General features: G+C 44.7%; 1 pseudogene; it reads left to right on the top strand.

Moving 5' to 3' along the window:
• Window positions 1-5,719: 5,719 nt before the first annotated feature.
• On the top strand, window positions 5,720-6,418 carry LOC102756000 (annotated as a pseudogene).

Here is a 6,418-nt window from a genome sequence, read left to right on the forward strand (position 1 = left end):
GGGGAGGGATAGAGAGTTAGAAATATCGATGAGAGAAAAACATCACTCACCTGCCTCCTGCACACTCCCTACTGGGGATATGCCCGCGACCAAGGTACGTGCCCTTGACGGGAATCAAACCTGGGACCCTTCAGTCCACAGGCCGACGCTCTATCTACTGAGCCAAACCAGTTAGGGCAGTAGCTGCTATTTTCATGTTTTGGTGATGAAAATTTAATCTCTAGTACTTAAAATAGTGTCTACAATAAATGCAAAAGTTGGCATAATGTTGGGTTGAATTGACTAGAAATTAATTACTTCCAAATAATGTCTAACATATCCATACAGGTTTGAAGCGAAACGATTGGCTACAACCAGCTCCTGCCGGAGCTCACCTACCACAGGACCTGTTTGCAATAGTGTTTTTCTTCTCATTCTCATCCTTCGGTTTGGAGCAGCTCCAGGCTTGAAGGGTTGTTGTGCCCGTAAAAACCCGAAGACACAAACACTTAGACCATCTCCCCTTTGCCATACTTTATGTTTCTTTATCTTCCCAATTTTGAGTGAAAAGAAATTAGTAGATTCAAATAAAATTATCCTTTAAAGCATGAAAAAAAAGAATTTCAGTTATTTTCTTTCACCTCCTTCACAACCCTGTGCCCCCTCTCTCCCGTCTCCCCCCGCCCCCGTCTCTCCCCGCCCCCAGGGATGACTAGGCTTTGGATTAGGGGAATGGTGAGGGGAAGCACCCGGAATGACTTCCCAGCAAGAAGCCCGGCTTGCTGGCAGTCAGGAGAATGTAACCAAGGGTGTGGCTGGGTGAAGGAGGGAACTCAGGTTGGAAGCAGATAATGGATGTCCTGAAAACAAACACAAGGTTGGTTACAGGAAATTGAGAAGCATTTTAGCTGAAGTGAAACACAACCAAAGTACTTTTTCAGGCCCTGGACAGTGTTGCTCAGTGGTTAGATTCTGTTCCCAGCCAAGGGCACATACTTGGGTGGGAGGTTGGATCCCAAACCCAATCTGGGCAAGTGCAGGAGGCATACCATCAGTGTCTCTCTCTCACACACTGATGTTTCTCCCTCCCTCACTTCCATTCTCTCTAAAAATCGATGGGGGGTGAGGGGAGCAGTTTTTAGGCAAGGTAGTCTGGCATTGACATCATAAGGGGCAGGCTAGTTAAGAAGCTGTTGCATGAATCCTTGTATGCAGCACCAAGAGCCAGGTTAGGGTATCAGCTATGAGAGCTGGAAGAAAAAGTGATTTTCAGGGATGCAACAACAGGATTCAGGGGCAGCTCAGTCGCTAATAAAAGGCCTTGATCTCGTGAGAACAGAATATCACTGAGACACCCAGGCAGACTGCATCCAGGTGCTTCTTGGTTGTTCAGATGATGATACTTTGAGACTAAATTGACCCCCAGGACATGCCTTTTTAAATTTTTTTATTTAAGTATCGTTTGTACACAATTTTGTGTGTGTGTTTAATATGTTTTTATTGATTTTTAGAAAGAGAGGAAGAGGGGGAGAGAGAAACATCAATGATGAAAGAGAATCATCCGTCAGCTGCCTTCTGCACACCCCCTACTGGGGATCCGGCCGGAACCCGGGCCTGTGCCGTGACCCGGAATCGATGCACCCACTATGAGCCTGAAACCCGGGCATGTGCCCTGACAGGCAATTGAACCAGTAACCTCTTGGTTCATGGGTTGACGCCCAACCACTAAGTACACGAGCCAGGCAGTTGGTATACAACCTTATATTGGTTATATTAGTTTCAGGTGTACAATACAATGATTTGACATTTTTATACCTGACAATGTGATCACCCCACTAATTCTAGTAATCATCTGTCACTGTATAAACTATCCCAATATTATTTTTTTTAATTTTTTATTACAAAGGGTATTACATATGTGTATCCCAATATTATTGACTATATTCCCCTATCCCTTTCGCATTTTTATTCAGTCATTTCATTTGCAAGAGAGAAAGAATATACAAACTGGATATTGATAGATCCTCCCTTCCCCCAACTGGTGGGCGGAGTATGACGTAACCTGCAGCTCGGAAATATCTGAGTGACTAACCATGTACCTTATATGGACTATACATTGGACCACCAATCCACACCTGCCAAATACCCTAAGCCCTTGTCCTATATGGACCATACAGTAAGCCACCAATCAGTGTGCGTCGAGTACACTAAGCTCCACCCCTTCCCATTCCGCCCCTCAAAAGGCTGCCCACCTCTACACGTGCTGCTGTTCTCCCCTTGTGAGACAGCCTGGCAGGTGCTTCTCCTCTGATAAAGCCTGTAGTCCTGGTTTTCGGCCTCCGTCTGATTTTTCAGATATTCTGATTTACTCAGGTATCAGATGACATATGATGAGACCAGAATATGACAAAGGAGTTGAGTGTATATAATAGGTAATTACAGTAAGATGGGATATGAGCTATGAAAGGGATGAAGTACAGTGGAAAGAAGGTAAGATCAACAGTTTAGATGTACCTTATTGTGTTCAAGTATTGTTGAAACCAGAATGAGAGAGAGAGTGAGCTGGTGAAAATATTAAAAAAAAAAACAAACAAACATATTGGAGGTACTCACCAGGTATAGAATATCAATTACTACCCTGGCCAGTGGGCTAAGTGGTTAGAGCATCAGTCCACATACCACAGGATCATGGGTTTGATTCATTCTCAGTCAAGGGCACATACCTGGGTTGCGCGTTCAATCCCCAGCCCCAGTAAGGGCCTGTGTGGGAGGCAACCAATTGATGTGTCTCTTTCACATTGATGTCTCTCTCTTTCTCTCTCTCTCTCTCTCCTCCCTACCTCCACTCTCTCTAAAAATCAATGGAAAAAATATCCTCGGGTGAGGAATAACAAAAAAAAAATTAGAATATCGATTAACTCTAAAAAGACTGTGGGAAATGCTGTTGAGGTGGAAGAAAGTGTGATTTAATTTATTTTTATTTGTTTTCAATTACAATTGACATTCAATATTACTTTATATTAGTTTCAGGTAAGTTATTTGTCAAATTTAAGAAGTGATCCCCCAATAGGTCTAGTACCCACCTGGCACCATACATAGTTATTACAAAGGACATGCCCTTTAGAGCAAGCAACAAAGATTGGGGAGTGGGGAAGTGACAAAAACTGTCAAGCAGGTTTGTCCTCAACATAATATCTGACATCGTTCTTCCAGAAGACACCCCAACTATGGGAATATCTGAGTTGAGACCAAGGGCCTGGGGGACATGGGAGGTAATGAGAAGAAAGTTTCTTACATTCTCTGTCTACCACATCCAAAGTACCTTTACTTTTTATGCGGCCACTGTAAGCAGTTCTCATTCAATTAGCCCAGGGATCTAGATAGACTACAGTGGACCGGGGTCTGTCCCAATAGCCAGCTCAGGATGTCACCTGCCACATCAGGGCGCCATGACTGTGGGTTTCCCTTGAATAAACTTCTGAAGGCTACTTCACAGCCATCCTCAGACCCACCACAAACTAGACCAGTAAAAAAAAAAAAAAAAAAAAAAAAAGAGAAAAAAAAAAAAAAAAAAAAAAAAAAAAACTAGACCAGTGATGGCGAAACTATGACACACACGTCAAAGGTGACATGCAAACTCATTTTTTTGGTTGATTTTTCTTTGTTAAATGGAATTTAAATATATAAAATAAACATCAAAAATATAAGTCTTTGTTTTACTATGGTTGCAAATATCAAAAAATGTCTATATGTGACACAGCATCAGAGTTAAGTTAGGGTTTTTCAAAATGCTGACACGCCGAGCTCAAAAGGTTCACCATCACTGAACTAGACCAACACATTGGTTGGAGGAGGCAAAATGTGGGTTCAGGTAAAATCGTGTTGAGCCAGTTATTAATTGCATTCATCTACACTAGGGGTCCTCAAACTACGGCCCGGGGCCACATGCAAATACAAATATTGTATTTGTTCCCATTTTGTTCTTTTACTTCAAAATAAGATATGTGCAGTGTGCATAAGAATTTGTTCAGTTTTTTTTTTTTAAACGCTGCCAAACAACCAGGGAAGGAAGGCCTATTGCACGAATCTCTTCGTGCAATGGGCCTCTAGTATGCTAATAACAGAGATCCAGCCACAGAATATCAAACACAGAAAAGTGTGTTCCCTCGTGTAAAAGAGACCCGGGTCGGCAGTCCAGCCCCTGATGTCTGCTCAACGTCAGCCCCAAATCCTCCTCCCTGCCCAGTCACCGAGCACCAGCAGCCATGACCCTTTAAAAGGGGAAGCCACCTTTTGTTTCTTGCCCTGTGTTGATTAGCAATGCACCGGCCCTTTCCTCTCTTGGAAAGTAAAAATAAACTTCCTCTCTGCACCTCTTCTTTTACTTGTCAATTCTTTCACAGCCTATGTCACTGGCCAAACCCTAACAGGTGACCAAAGGGAAGTCATGTTATGATCACATCCATGAGTCACTGTTGCTCAATGTCACTGTTACTCAATGTGCTAGTAACACAACATCAACAAATTGCCTACCAGAAATTCTCCCTTATTTCTGGTACTTGAATGTAACTCCAGATTTCTAGCACTAATGTGGGTTTTTCCCCCCATGAGTCATGTAGGTGGGAATTTTAGAGCTTACACCACCATCTTGCCTAGGAGCACCCACCCCCAACCAAATGTGACCTTTAAGTTTAGAAAGTCATACACATATTTACAACTTAGATTGTCCCAGTTTATGGCTTCCTTGGTTGTTTCCAAACATCTCTTGAAATTATTTTAGAAGTGTGTTAAGGGTATCAAGCATTACCTGCTCTGGCAGATGATAAACTCCTACCTCTTCAGGGTTTACATCCCTATCACAGTCCAGTATGCATGTTCCCTGCCTTTCTCTCCATCAGCTGGAGACTGGGAAAGAGAAGGAGAAAGGTGGTTTCAGGCCCAGCCTTGAAATGCCATGTACCCCCTCTGGCCACATGCCATCATCTGGAACTCAATCACGTGGCCACAGAGGAGGGACCATGTCGCTCATCTCTATGACCAGGAAGAAGAGGAAATGAGCTTGGTGAGTACTTAACAAGTCCAGTCACTAATATATATTAAGGATTCTATAACTGGTAAACGTTAAGATATAAATTAATATTCACAGGATACCAAGAAGTATGATGACATCATTCTATTAGGTAAGGAGGGAAATTTTTCCTCTACCCTTCTAGGTTCTTTTTTTTTTTTTAATATTTTATTGAGTTTTTACAGAGAGGAAAGGAGAGAGATAGAGAGTTAGAAACATCGATGAGAGAGAAACACCGACCAGCTGCCTCCTGCACACTCCCCACTGGGGATGTGCCCGCAACCAAGGTACATGCCCTTGACCGGAATCGAACCTGGGACCTCTCAGTCCGCAGGCCGACGCTCTATCCACTGAGCCAAACCGGTTTCGGCCCTTCTAGGTTCTTTTGACTGGTCTAATAATTAAGTTGACATAGATTAACTGGAGAAAAGAAAAACAAATTTAATTTTGTATGTACAGGAGCCCCAAAGATATGAGACTCAAGGGCAAGGCAAGCAGTTGAGGCTCATGTGCCATCCTCAGCTCAGGAATGGTAGTAGGAGACTGGGTCTTCAAAGGAGAAGAGGGCAATTTATAGGACAATAAGAAGAGATGTTTGGTAATTAGATGTTTGTCGTGCCATATAGATCAGTTTTATAGATAAAAAGTTATCTCTGGCTCCTTGCGGCCTGAGCACCTGGCCCGATCCCGGTCCTGGGGTGCTGCTACGGCAGCGAGAACGAGGACTCGGACCAGGACCGAGAGGAGCGGAAGCTGCTGCTGGACCCTAGCAGCCCCCCACCAAAGCCCTCAATGGAGCCGAGCCAAATTACCACAGCCTGCCTTCCGCTCGCACAGATGAGCAGGCCCTGCTCTCCTCCATTCTTGCCAAGACAGCCAGCAACGTCATTGCCGTGTCTGCTGCAGACTCCCAGGGCATGGAGCAGCATGAGTACATGGACCGGGCAAGGCAGTACAGCACCGCTTGGCTGTGCTGAGCAGCAGCCTGACCCGTTGGAAGAAGCTGCCGCCACTGCTATCTCTCACCAGTCAGCCCCGCCACGGGCTGGCCAGCAAACCCGTCCCCTTCTCCGGCCTGCAGCCGGTCTCCAGAATAGCTGCTTCTGCCTACAGTGCACTTTCTCAGATTCCTGTGGATGCAAGAGAGGAGCTGGTTGTACAGTTTGGGATCCCATGAAGACGGTGGTCCTTGGACAGCTCTTCTTCTCCTCTCTTCACCCCGCCTTCCCTGGCCCCAGCCTCACTATGGCTTATACAGTACCCTGACCTGCTACTAATCACAGAGAAGAATGTGGAGGAGGAGGAGGAGAGCGAGGCTACAAGCCTGGACAAGTGAGGATGGAGCAAGAGAGGACAGAACCATTTGGGACT

The sequence above is a fragment of the Myotis davidii genome, unplaced genomic scaffold, assembly GCF_000327345.1.
Source record: "Myotis davidii unplaced genomic scaffold, ASM32734v1 scaffold1494, whole genome shotgun sequence".
NCBI classification, from domain to species: domain Eukaryota; kingdom Metazoa; phylum Chordata; class Mammalia; order Chiroptera; family Vespertilionidae; genus Myotis; species Myotis davidii.